A 14,828-nucleotide genomic window follows, 5' to 3' on the forward strand; every position below is an offset into this window, starting at 1 on the left:
TTACTTGTGTTTTCAGCCCAAATATGTTTTTTTTAAAGCTAGACCTTCAGATATGTGGGGGGGTGGGACCTAACAGGTTTTCCCTCATATGTAGTGTTCTAGCAACACAAGCAACTGTAGCAAGAAACTTAAAAGTTGGATTGCTTTGTAGTTTTAAATATTCAGATGAAGAATATTACTGTGTAGTTTTCAAAATATCATAACATAGCTGTGGAAAGGATCTATTACTAGATAATCCATCTCCCTATCAGTAGACAATTGTGCCTTATTGTATACACACTCAGTAGTGCTTTGTCACATCTAGACTGAAATATGACAAACTATGAAGCTTCCACCTCTTCTGTCAGAAAACTATTTCATGTGTTTTCACTAATAAGAAAAATGTCCTGGTAGCAATAGTCCTTGCATAAAAGAAAACAGAAGTAGGGAAACAGAGGTTAACAATGGACAAAGCCTAAACTCACAGGTAAACTTGTAAATAACATAGTTAACAGATAAAGAAATAGAAGAGTAATGTATGATAAGCTTGCTTACTAGCATACTTTGCAACTTGTGGACATTTCATAATCTGAACTGGGATGGGTTACAGAAAATAGTAACCAATCATGATATATTAACCAATAATATTGAGTGTAAATGTGTATATAAGCTGATTCATGATCATGTACATTGGATATCTGGTATACCCTGTATGCACTGCCTACACCTAAGTCTGATCAACTCAAGTATAGTTTAACAGGGTTCAAAAAAGAACTAGATAAGTTCATGGAGGATAGGTCCATCAATGGCTATTAGCCAGGGTTAGGGTTAGGATTAGGGATGGTGTCCCTAGGATCTGTTTGCCAGAAGCAGGGAATGGGTGACAGGGGATGGATCACTTGATGATTACCTCTTCTGTTCATTCCCTCTGGTGCACCTGGCATTGGCCACTGTTGGAAGACAGGACACTGGGCTAAATGGACCTTTGTTCTGACCCACTATGGCCATTCTTATGTTCTATAAAAACCTCAGTAATGAGTCCAGAGTTGAACTGGTTTCTTAGATTCCAGAGAACTTTATGAAGTGTTCTCTCAGAAATGGACCAGGTGCTCTGGATAAATTGAGTGGCAAAGAAATCTCACTAGTAGTTATCCCAGGGCCGACCTTGTGGAAAATGGCACCCTGGGCAACTTTCTTTGGTGCCCTTTACATACTGCAGGTGTCATGTTGCTGGGATTACAGAGAAAGGATGTGTGTGAGCGCCTGGATCCTGTCCCACAGTTCCCTTTATTTCCACCTCCTGGGTGGGCATGGCTCTTCTGCAGCATCTTGGCCATGGTGCACCCCCCGCCCAACCACGGCACCCTAGGCTGTTGCCCATGTCGTCCACCCATATGGCTGGCCCTGAGTCACCCTGAACTACCCTTTTCTAAATTTCCTCCCATTATTCCTGATTATTATCAGAATTCCTCATAGATTTCCCAGTCATGTTTTCAGTCATCAAGACTGATAACTGGGTGAAGAGGTATATATGAGCTTTTCAGAAACACTCATTCTTGGCCTAACACTGCTCCCCAGTGACGTTAATGGTAAAAACTCACACTGTCCTCAATAGGAGCAGACTAAGGTCAATGTGGAGTTCTCTTGAAAATTATACCCTATTATCATACCAAAACTGTCAAGTGAGGCTCAAAATATATTTGAAGAGACCATCATCTATTGAAAGGAAAGACTTCCTAATTCTGTTTGGATATCAGCCTGAGAACATATGGAATATGATGTTACAGGACTCTATACCATGGTTGAGCCAAAACTTGCTTTTGGGAGACAAAAACAAAGCCAAGAATAGAAACTTGACCAAAGGATGTATATAACTATGCTACCATGTGGTAGCAAGACTGGGCAGCAGGGAAAGCTTTTGGTCATTAGAAAGATCATGAAATGTTGAGTTTTCTGCAGTACTTCAAAATGTACTAGTTATGTGAAAAATACAGTAAGAAAGCTAGAATGGAATGTTAAAAAATTGAGGGAAACCTTAATTTGGCTAAACCATTAATTACTCTACACAAAGTCTGTGAACCTGCTTATGACAGTTCTCCACTCATGCCGACATATCTTCTTCAAATGTGAAACTGGAGAGGCTACCAGTAAGCTGTTTTTTCCTATTTTTAACCAATGGATGATGAGATAATAAAGATACTTAAAATTAGGGCTGTCAAGTGACTAAAAAAATTAATTGCGATTGATCGTGCGATTAAAAAAATTAATCACGATTAATGGCATTGTTAAACAATAATGGTATACCATATATTTAAATATTTTTGGATATTTTCTACATTTTCAAATATATTGATTTAAATTACAACACAGAATACAATGTGTATAGTGCTCACTTTATATTTATTTTTTATTACAAATATTTGCACTGTAAAAAAAAAAGAAATGAAAGTTGAACATACAAATGTAGAATTATGTACAAAAAATAACGGAAGTGAAAAATAAAACAACGTAAAACTCTAGTGTCTACAAGTCCACAGAATCCTACTTCAGCCAATCACTCAGACAAACAACCCTGATTACACTTTGCAGGAGATACTGCTGCCCGCTTCTTGTTTACATCACCTGAAAGCGAGAACAGGCATTTGCATGGCACTGTGTTAGCTGGCATTGCAAGATATTTACTTGCCAGATGCGCTAAAGATTCCTGTGTTCCTTCATCTTAAATCACCATTCCATAGGACATGCGTCCATGATGATGATGGGTTCTGCTCAATAACGATCCAAAGCAGAGCAGACCGATGCATATTCATTTTCATCATCTGAGTAAGATGCCACCAGCAGAAGGTTGATTTTCTTTTTGATGGTTTGGGTTTTATAGTTTCCGCATCTGAGTGTTGCTCTTTTAAGACTTCTGAAAGCATGCTCCACACCTCGTCCCGCTCAGATTTTGGAAGGCACTTCTGATACTTAAACCTTGGGTTGAGTGCTGTAGCTAGTTTTATAAATCTCACATTGGTATCTTCTTTGCATTTTGTCACATTAGCTATGAAAGTGTTCTTAAAACAAACGTGCTGGGTCAGCATCCAAGACTGCTATAACATGAAATATATGGCAGAATGCGGGTAAAACAGAGCCAAAGACATACACTTCTCCCCCAAGGACTTAAGTCACAAATTTAATTAACACATTATTTTTTAACAAGCATCATCTGCATGGAAGCATGTCCTCTGGAATGGTGGCCAAAGCATGAAGGGGCATACAAAAGTTTAGCATATCTGGCACATAAATACCTTGCAATACCAGCTACAAAAGAGCCATGCAAATGCCTGTTCTCACTTTCAGGTGACATTGTAAATAAGAAGCAGGCAGCATTATCTCCTGTAAGTATAAACAAACTTGTTTGTCTTAGTGATTGGTTGAACAAGTAGGACTGAGTGGATTTGTAGGCTCTAAAGTTTTACATTGTTTGTTTTTGAGAGCAGTTATGTAACAAAATATCTACATTTGTAAGTTGCACTTTCATGATAAAGAGATTGCTCTATAGGACTTGTATGAGATGAATTGAAAAATACTATTTCTTTTGTTTATCATTTTTACAGTGCAAATATTTGTAATAAAAATAATATAAAGTGAGCACTGTACACTTTGTATTCTGCATTGTAATAAAAATCAATATATTTGAAAATTTAGAAAAACATCTGAAAATATTTAATAAATTTCAATTGGTATTCTATTGTTTAACAGTGTGATTAATCACAATTATTTTTTTTTGTTAATTGCATGGATTAACTGCAATTAATTGACAGCCCTACTTAAAATATTTTTTTCAAAGTCTGTTGAGCTTACTGGTAGCCAGTATGGACACTGTTAATAGAGCAACTCTTCTGGTAAAACATAACCTGATTGATGCTGGACAGCATCAATGGACAGAAGCAAATTCCAATGTAGTAGAGGCCCTGACAATTGAAACCTGGTTCATTAACTCTGTGTGTGGGTTTTCAATAAGCAATGCTGACATCTATGAAAATTCCTTCTGATGACGAAGAATCTGCACTGCAGCAACCAGATGACTTTCTTCAGTGAAAAGCTGATGCACCACCTGCTGCTTAATATGCTGCAGCTGATGATGCTTTAACAGTTTGTGAGGAGCTGGAGTACACAGTGAAGAAGAGCCACTCATCTGAGCTTCAATCCACATTACTGAAAAATCAGCAGGTGATGTGACTGAAGAAGATAAGGATGATAGAGTCACTAATGAAAGTCCTTCTTTTTCCTCTCCTGAATTTCACATTACTAACTATACATGTAAACAGCAATCAATGTGCCAGATGAGTAAAAGGGTTTCTGTACAGAACACAACTTGGATCTGCTGGAAACAATAAACAATGAAATGGCAGTCACATTACTAACAAAGAGATTATTGACTTTTTTGTTAAAGTGCCTTTTGTGGATGTAATTTGACTTGTTTTTAAATGGAAATACCTGAGTGCACAATTTTGGTTGTGCAAAATTGTAGACATTATTGAAGCCTCTAAAATTTTGAAGAGGATTTAAAGTTTAAACCTAAGACTTTTAAGTGTCATGTTAAAGAAGAATTAAACAATGCTCCTGTTTCTTGCTTTATCTCTTTCTGACATTACAAACATTGCTCCTGAGCTCGATGAATAAGAGTAGGCATTGTAAAGGACAAGTGAACAGTTCTTGACATTTTTAAACAGCTAATGAGAACACTTCACAATAAAAAAGAAACAGGCTGGTGAGCTCTTATCATATGTTAAATATAGAGACAAAATTTCAAAGCACATTTATTTTTGTGGTGATTCAAAGAGTAGGGGGTCAGGGAACTTCCAGGAAGTCTTATATGGTTAAGTCTTGTATACCAAAACACAATTTTGTGGTTTCCTGAATGTGATGGTCTTTCAGCGACTGCTATATCACTGACACAGAGAAAGTATTTTAGGTGGATTATTCTAAATATTTTTCAATTATTTTAAATTTCTAGTGGAAAGATATTAAATATGTAGTGTGGAACATTAATGAAACAATACTGTATTTAAAAAGAACCCTGTCAAATAAAAAAATATTTTTTTAAAGTTACTAAATAATTAGCACTCCTTATAATCATTTAGAGCTGGCTGGGTATCTTTATCTGTGTTTAATAGAAGCCACTTATAGAGAAAGGCCTGGATCTGCAAAGAGACTTAAGCATTGCAATGCTGAGCATCACCATGCTGAACTTTTATGTGCCTAGAAAGTCACTGAATCAAGAATGGGATCCACAAAGTCTGAGTTAGGTGCCTATGCTCCCTATACAATGAATGAGGAGAGAGAGGCAACCTGAGAATGGTGTCCACACAAGCCACCACGGTAGGCAGTTTGCTGACTAAACTAGCTGGTAGGAGATACCACCCAGAGGGTTGTGTCCTAAGCCTTGCCCCTTTGACAGAGTTCAGTGCTTAAGTCTGGGCTGTAGAAAGGTGATTTTCTCTGCTTCGGATCTACAGCTGGGAACCCTGCTGCTGGAGTCAGGCAGCTTAGGCATTAAACCATTGTTTGAAAGAACATGTTAGGAATCCACCTAAATCCATACAAGGTGTGGGAAGGCAGCCTCTCTAGGAACATTTATCCCAGTGATTAGACTCCTCAGCTGAGATGCATAAATCCCAGGTTAAATTCCCCCTCTCTAACAGATGAGGAGAAGAGATTTGAACTTTTGTTTCCTACCTCTTAGGTGCATGCCCTAACCACTGGAGTATAACGTGATTCTTAGTCTGTGTTTGGTCTAACTGAAGATGTAATTATTTAATTAAGGTGGAAGGCATTCAACAAGAGCTCCATATCAGACTAATCCATACTCTAGTGGTTAGGATCTTCAGTAGAGAGATGTGAAATCCATGTTTAAATCCCTTCTCCTCATCAGGAAGCGGGCTGAGCTAAACCAGGGTCTCCCTCATCTCAGGTACTCTAACGACTAGGTGAAAGGGAAGCACCTTTTCCTTTCCCGCAGGTCGTTTTGTGAGGAGTTAGCCATGCTTTGAGTATGCCCAACAGATCTTCCCCTGGTTTGTAGATTGCAGTGAGGCTCAGGGTTTGAGACAGGCACCTAGTCACCTGCCTAAGGTAGGAAGTTAGGCAAGTAGGGAACTTTTGCAACAGAAACTCACTTGGTGCCTACATTTAAGTGCTGACAGAGTTAGGCAGCAGCTGAACAGGATTTTATGGATCACAGTAATGCCTAAAATTAGGCTTTAAGTGCCTAATCCCTTTGTGGATTTGGACCTCAGCTACTACTCAGTGAGAGGAAGGGTGTTGCAATATGGCACTTTGGAAGAAGATACTCAGGGCACAAAGGACCAGATTTTTAAAGGTACTAGGTGCCTAATTCCCATTGAAATAGGAGTTAGGCTTCTAAGTACTTCTAAAATTTCAGTGAAAGATGGGTGACTAATTCCTCTTTGTGACTTTGAAAAATCTTTCCCTAGATTACTTTAAAAAAAAAAAGCTGTGATTTCTGCAATGCTAAAATGTATGGGTTGCCGAAATGAAGTGTAATAGCCAAATTCAGCCAAATTATTTTTTAACATCTTTCTTTTTACCCTACACCACCTAATTGGTGTTCTGTAAAGATGTTTGTTTAACAGCTATTGGTTGCCATTCAAAATCTTTGCAGATTTTTTTTAATTGCTTGTACATTACATTTGCAAGTGCATATTCCACAAAATGAAGTAATCTCTCTTTAGGGAAAATAAGAATTGCTTAAAATATCAGTATGTCTTGTTCTCTTTGGAATGATTAATTTAATTGTTTTATAATACAGTACATATTGTACACCTTCAAAAACAGAAGGGTTCTGAAAAATATTCTAAGTATTCCTTAGTAAAATCAGGTGATATTTCATCTAGCATTCCTGTGAGATACTTATGTATGCAATGTGATTGTAAAATTCATTTCTCTGTTCTGAAGGATTAACCATTGCTCTAAAATGATTTGGCCTGGATTAAAAAACTAAGTGTTATGCTGCACCTATCGGTTTGAAGGATTTATACTGATCTTGTAATATGTTTTACTCTTTTTTACAACATTTCCTCAAGTTCAGTCCTATGGTCTGATATTTAAATTTTATTTGTATAGAGTCTCCAGTTCTGGATAGTGAGATCTAACATCTTTAATATCAAATTGTAAGTTTATAAGCAGTAGTTTCCAGAGTGCGAAGGTTTCAGAAAATCCACTTTTATAAATTTTGATTGCACTCAAATATGTTAGTTGTAATGGTTAATTAAAAAAAACAGAGTAATGAAAAAAAGAAATGATAGAATATTTTTCTCCCATTTTAGTGTCAGTAAATCTAAAAGCACATTCAGGATGTTTATTTGCTTTCTTTGTGCTCTGTAGATATTAGCATACTATTTGGGCTTTTTCCTCCAACACTCTCAGTGTAGGAAGGACTTGAGGACTGGATAATCAATATGCACTGGCCTCTCATCTCCTACTCCCATGAGAGCCTCTCTGTGAGTAAAAATATGTGAGTATTCTAGAGTAAAAATAAACAAACAAAAGAATCCTTTTTCAGATTGCACTGGCACTGCTTAGCTATAGTAAAATTAATGGTAAAGACTCTGCTTAAGTCCTCTCTGTTAGTGAGTCTCACCCAGCCCTCTGGAGATGTTGGTCCCAGAAGGGGGTATTTAGAGACAGGGCTTCCATAGGGAGCTCCCCCACTGGCAGGAGGAAGATTAAAAACCTCAAACCAAAGGAACAACAGATCTCTGTGCTGCTTGGACTCTGGGAGGTGTATCTAGGCATAATGAAGAGACCCCCAGCTGCTTAGCCTTAGTTAGCCTTAAAGGACAAATAGAGCTTGCTAATTATAGAAGCCTATATTACCTTTTGAAACCTAAGACTCTAACTCATTCGTTTATCTATGCTATTTAGATTAAACTCTGCATTAGTTGAGACTGGTCATACAGCCTCTTTAAAGATCATGCTAAAACTGATTTGTAGAGTTGCAGGATGCCAGTGTGACCACTTCCAATGTGCCCCCTCGTGGCCTTAAGGGTGGCCCTGCAGTCCGCTCCCTGCCTCAATTTCCCTCTTTCTGGCACTCAGATTTAAGAACATAAGAACGGCCATACTGGGTCAGACCAAAGGTCCATTCAGCCCAGTATCCTGTCTACTGACAGGGGCCAATGCCAGGTGCCACAGACGGAGTGAGGGTAACACGTAATGATCAAGTGATCTCTCTCCTGCCATCCATCTCCACCCTCTGACAAACAGAGGCTAGGAACACCATTCCTTACCCACCCTGGCTAATAGCCATTAATGGACTTAACCTCCATGAATTTATCCAATTCTCTTTTAAACCCTGTTATAGTCCTAGCCTTCACAGCCTCCTCAGGCAAGGACTTCCACAGGTTGACTGTGTGCTTTGCGAAGAACTTCCTTTTATTTGTTTTAAACCTGCTGCCCATTAATTTCATTTGGTGACCCCTAGTTCCTATATTATGGGAACAAGTAAATAACTTTTCCTTATTCACTTTCGTCTCACCACTCACGATTTTATATACCTCTATCATATCCCCCCTTAGTCTCCTCTTTTCCAAGCTGAAAAGTCCTACTGTCTTTAATCTCTCCTCATATGGGACGCATTCCAAATCCCTAATCATTTTAGTTACCCTTCTCTGAACCTTTTCTAATGCCAGTATATCTTTTTTGAGATGAGGAGACCACATCTGTATGCAGTATTCAAGATGTGGGTGTACCACTGATTTATATAAGGGCAATAAGATATTCTCTGTCTTATTCTCTATCTGTTTTTTAATGATTCATAACATCCTGTTTGCTTTTTTGACTGCCACTGCATGCTGCGTGGATATCTTCAGAGAACTATCCATGATTCCAAGATCTCTTTCCTGTTTAATTGTAGCTAAATTAGCCCCTATTATATTGTATGTATAGTTGGGGTTATTTTTTCCAGAGTGCATTACTTTACATTTATCCACGTTAAATTTCATTTGCCATTTTGCTGCCCAATCACTTAGTTTTGTGAGATCTCTTTGAAGTTCTTCACAGTCTTCTTTGGTCTTAACTATCTTGAGCATTTTAGTATCATCTGCAAACTTAGCCACCTGTTTACCCCTTTCTCCAGATCATTTATGAATAAGTTGAATAGGATTGGTCCAAGGACTGATCCTTGGGGAACACCACTAGTTACCCCTCTCCATTCTGAAAATTTACCATTTATTCCTACCCTTTGTTCCCTGTCATGAAAGGATCTTTCCTCTTATCCCATGACAACTTAATTTATGTAAGAGCCTTTGGTTAGGGACCTTGTCAAAGGCTTTCTGGAAATCTAAGTACACTATGTCTACTGGATCCCCCTGTCCACATGTTTGTTGACCCCTTCAAAGAACTCTAATAGATTAGTAAGACATGATTTCCCTTTACAAAAAACCATGTTGACTTTTGCCCAACGACTTATGTTCTTCTATGTGTCTGATATTTTTTTTCCTTTACTATTGTTTCAACTAATTTGCCTGGTACTGACGTTAGATTTACCAATCTGTAATTGCTGGGATCACCTCTAGAGCCCTTTTTAAATATTGGGGTTACATTAGCTATCTTCCAGTCATTGGGTACAGAAGCTGATTTAAAGGACAGGTTACAAACCATAGTTAATAATTCCGCAATTTCACATTTGAGTTCTTTCAGAACTCTTGGGTGAATGCCATCTGGTCCTGGTGACTTGTTACTGTTAAGTTTATCAATTAATTCCAAAACATCCTCTAATGACACTTCAATCTGTGACAATTCCTCAGATTTGTCACCTACTAAGGATGGCCCAGGTTTGGGAATCTCCCTAACATCCTCAGCTTTGAAGACTGAAGCAAAGAATTCATTTAATTTCTCTGCAATGACTTTATCATCTTTAAGTGCTCCTTTTGTATCTCGATCGTCCAGGAGCCCCACTGGTTGTTTCGCAGGCTTCCTGCTTCTGATGTACTTAAAAAATATTTTGTAATTATCTTTTGAGTTTTTGGCTAGCTGTTCTTCAGACTCCTTTTTGGCTTTTCTTATTACATTTTTACACTTAATTTGGCAGTGTTTATGCTCCTTTCTATTTACCTCAGTAGGATTTGACTTCCACTTGTTAAAAGATGCCTTTTTATTTCTCACTGCTTCTTTTACATGGCTGTTAAGCCAAGGTGGCTCTTTTTTAATTCTTTTAGTGTGTTTTTTTTTAATTTGGGGTGTACATTTAAGTTGGGCCTCTATTATAGTGTCTTTGAAAAGTGTCCATGCAGCTTCCAGGGATTTCACTCTAGTCACTACACCTTTTAATTTTGTTGAACTAACCTCCTCATTTTTGCATAGTTCCCCTTTCTGAAATTAAATGCTACAGTGTTGGGCTGTTGAGGTGTTCTTTCCACCACAGGAATGTTAAATATTATTATATTATGGTCACTATTTCCAAGTTATATTATGGTCACTTTCCTGTTAAAGTTATCTTTTGGACCAGATCCTGTGCTCCACTCAGGACTAAATCAAGAATTGCCTCTCCTCTTGTGGGTTGCTGTACCAGCTGCACCGAGAAGCAGTCATTTCAAGTATTGAAATTTTGTCTCTGCATTTCTTCCTGAGGTGACATGTACCCAGTCAATATAGGGATAATTGAAATCCCCCACTATTACTGAGTTCTTTATTTTGATAGCCTCACTAATCTTCCTTAGCATTTCACCATCACTATCACTGTCCTGGTCACGTGGTCGATAATAGATCCCTAATGTTATATTCTTATTAGAGCATGGAATTACTATCCATAGAGATTCTGTGGAACATGTGGATTCATTTAAGCTTTTTACTTCATTTGATTCTACCTTTTCTTTCACATATAGTGCCACTTCCACCCCACCATGATCTGTTCTGTCCTGATATATTTTGTACCCTGGAATGATTGTGTCCCATTGATTGTCCTTACTCCACCAGGTTTCTGTGATGCCAATGATATCAATATCCTCCTTTAACATGAGGCACTCTAGTTCACCCATCTTATTATTTAGAATTCTAGCATTTGTGTACAAGCACTTTAAAAACTTGTCACTGTTTATTTGTCTGCCCTTTTCTGATGTGTCAGATTCTTTTTTATGTGAATGTTTCTCATCTGATCTGGCCCATACTTTATTCTCTTCCATCCTCTCCTCCTGACTAAAACCTAGAGAATTTCTATCAATAGACTCTCCTCTAAGAGAAGTCTCTGTCCGATTCACATGCTCCCCCAATGCTTAGTTTAAAAACTGCTCTGCAATCCTTTTAATGTTAAGTGCCAGCAGTCTGGATCCACTGTGGTTTAGGTGGAGCTCATCCTTCCTGTATAGGCTCCCTCATCCCAAAAGTTTCCCCAGTTCCTAATAAATCTAACCCCCTCTTCCCTATACCATCGTCTCATCCACGCGTTGAGACTCTGAAGCTCTGCCTGCCTACCTGGCCCTGCATGTGGAATTGGAAGCATTTCTGAGAACACCACCAGAGAGGTCCTGGATTTCAGTCTCTTTCCTAGCTGCCTCAATTTGGCCTCCAGGATGTTTCTCCCACCCTTCCCTATAATCATGGGTACCTATGTTTACCACGATCACTGGCTCCTCCCCAGTACTACACATAAGTCTATCTAGATGCCTCGAGAGATCCGCAACCTTTGCACCAGACAGGCAAGTCATCATACGGTTCTCCCGGTCATCACAAACCCAGCTATCTATGTTTCTAATGATCAAACCTCCCATTACTAACACCTGCCTTTTCCTAATGACTGGAGTTCCCTCCCCTGGAGAGGTAACCACAGTGCGAGAGGATACCCATCATCTGGAAGGAGGGTCCCAACTGTGGGAAGGTTTCCTTCTGCTTCCGTTGACTGCTCTCCTTCCCTGAGCCTTTCATCCTCCTTAACAGCACAGAGGCTGTCTGACCGGAAGTGGGACAAATCTACAGTGTCCCGAAAGCCTCATCAACATACCTCTCTGCCTCCCTTAGCTTCTCCAGTTCCACCACCCTGGCCTCCAAAGCCTGTATTCAGTCTCTGAGGGCTCGGAATTCATTGCACTGAATGCACACATATGACACCCTCCCACAGGGCAGGTAATGATACATGCTACACTGAGCGCAATAAACATGATAGCCCCCACTCTGCTGCTGGGCTTCTGCCTGCATTCTTTCCTACAGCTACCTGGATTAATGATAGGGTTTTTGTTTAAATCAAGAAGTTTTAATTATAGTTTAATTTAAAGAATGGCAAGTGTATCTCGCTCCCTACCCACTCCCCTTCCAAACTCCCTCTCGAAACTCCCTGTTCCCCTCTTCTCAGAGGCCAATTACCTTTCTCTTTCTTATGTGATACGGTGGCACCCTCCTGTGGCGGGCCATGGCATGCCTGGTATGCCTGCCTTGGTTTCCCTTTTCTTCCAGAGACCCTGGTAATTCCATGCAAGTTCTTCACATACAAGAAGTCCTGGAAGGGTTAATTTATTACAAAAATCCCATGACCATAATCCATTGTTCCCCAACACAGTCCAAACAGTGCATTCACTCTTTCAATTCCCCAAATTCCATCAACACCAGGTACAGCTCCAGTGTTGCTCACCATGCTCCAGCACTCCAGCACAGCTCTGGCAGATCTTGCTAAAGTCCAGCTCTTCAGTAAGGCTCTGGCATCTCTCACCACTCCTCACCCCAGCCTCTCTAGCTGGGATGGTTTTCTGCCCTCTTTCCTCCTCAGGCCTTGTTCTAGCTCCTACCAGAGACAACAGCAAGTTCACCAGTCCATCATACCCCAGCCCTCTCTGACCCTCCAGCTTTAGCTTTCTAGCACAGAGAACCAAACAGCATCTCCCTCTACTGTTTTCATCCTTTGGCCCTCTCTGGCCATGGATCTCTGGCCTGAGAAGGTTTGTAGGTGATCACCCAACTGCCTTCCACTTTTATTAGCCTGATTTGACTCCACTACTCACTACTTCCCCCTTCAGGGGCTTTCAAATCAAACTCCTGAAGCTCTCAAATCAGCTCTGCTCTTCTGAGCTTTCTCACTGGGTTCTTGGTTCTGAACTTTCTCTCTTAATTCTGAAATCACTCTTGCCTGTAGCTCTCTCATTTATAAGCCCTAGCGGCAGCCTTGCCCTCCTCATTACACCAAACTAGGGTGTAACTGGACTGGAATAGGAGGGCTCGCCCAATGTCAGTAATGTCACAGTAATTCAAGATAATGTTACACGTTGGAGGCTGGATGTTCTGGAAAATAAATCTAGGTCCTCAAACTCTAGTGTGTTGGGCTGAAAGAAGGTGTTTGAAGAAGATCAATGAATTATTACTCTGCCTATTTCACAAGAAGAGCATTTAAATGTGACATTTGAATCCTTGGTTCTAACCCGTAGCAAGGCATCTGGAAACTATCAGTGCAAGAGGGATCAGAAAATAGACTGGTTTATTCATGCTTTCTGGGATTTTTTGCTGTGCGGTTTTGTGTTGTTTTTATTATTACTACCATCAGTATTTGTAAATGATCATTCTAGGGCTTGAAAGAGATTTTTAAAACACACAGAAAAGTTTAGTTTTTTTTCAGGTCACCAAGTGTTAATGTTTCCTGGTGTGGCTAGGGAAATAAGGCTAGGAGATAGACACTCAGACTTCTTAAGGAAGGATTTGCAAAAATTGGTAGTGGTTCAGCAATTTTTCCCTGCCAAATTTTTAACAACTTAGGAGGATAAACAATATGTTTTACTGGCTACAACTCTGAACGTTTTGTGTTGTTTTAATCTTCAAAAGAGGTTTTATTGGCATATGTGGACAAACTGATGGATTAGATGAAGATTAGAATTTACTAACTCCTCGTGTTCCAGCAAATAGGTTCTGTATGGAATTTTACAAAGTCTATGAACTTTATGTACACTTGGAAAGTTGTTGCCAAGACTTAATATTGGTCTGTGTAATAAAGCACAATAACAGTGTTTTGTTTAGACAATGTTAGTAGGATTTTCTCACTTTTTTTTTTCCATTTTTCTCTTTTTAATGCACTGTACCTATGGTCTGGACTGAACATCAGAGAATCCAACCTGCATTTGGAGCAGAGCAGAGTCACCTGATCCCAGGAGGAGCACCAGTGTATGCGTAAAGCTTCCTGACCTCCTGGGAGAAGTAGTGAAACCACAGCTACACCCCTTTATGAAATGAAGCTTTGTACATATACAGAGATCTATGCAGACCAGTGAATGAGGATGCAGAGACATGGCCTGCCTGTCCTCCAATTCTCACCCCCTTTGGGGCAGTAGGCATCCCCTAGGGAATTAGGATGGAGCAGTTCTTGCATTTTTGTCTGGCCCTCACACCGGTCATGCTTAGATCTATGTGCACTGTATGAAAGCATGGCAGAATTAGTCCTTTAATGTGGAACATATAAATTCTGTTATTATCAAAAGGTAGGGGAAAATGTTGGGAAGAATTCAATGACTTGGTTGTCTTAATGTTGCCACTTCAGATGCCTAAAAGATGCTTTCCCTGAATTGTCCCTTCCAATTCTCATTAGGGAGAGAGACCAAGAGGAAACACTCTAGGGTTGAGGGGGGAGGATTGTTTGTTTTGTTTTTACTTACAGTGTTGTGAATAATGAAAATCAATCCTTCAAAATCAGCATAGTTATTGCAGGAGTAAAGTACACTGCCAATAACCCTGTTAAACTAAAGTTTTGAATGAGATGGTTTAAAAAACAGCAACAATTAGAAAAGTGTGGAGCATGATCTTGTACTTCATCATTACCCTGAGATAACATACAGGCAATTCAAACATTAATGGAAAATTGGAAATTCATTGCA

At 39.4% G+C, this 14,828-nt stretch overlaps 1 long non-coding RNA gene across 1 annotated transcript; it reads left to right on the forward strand.

Annotated features, from left to right (window-relative positions):
* The first annotated feature begins 6,260 nt into the window (after positions 1 to 6,260).
* LOC123372055 lies at positions 6,261 to 14,772 on the forward strand. Its single transcript, XR_006580071.1, has 3 exons — positions 6,261 to 6,346; positions 7,372 to 7,501; positions 14,065 to 14,772. It is a non-coding gene; the product is annotated as an uncharacterized LOC123372055 (long non-coding RNA).
* The last annotated feature ends 56 nt before the right edge of the window (positions 14,773 to 14,828 follow it).

The sequence above is a fragment of the Mauremys mutica genome, chromosome 5, assembly GCF_020497125.1.
Source record: "Mauremys mutica isolate MM-2020 ecotype Southern chromosome 5, ASM2049712v1, whole genome shotgun sequence".
Taxonomy (NCBI): domain Eukaryota; kingdom Metazoa; phylum Chordata; order Testudines; family Geoemydidae; genus Mauremys; species Mauremys mutica.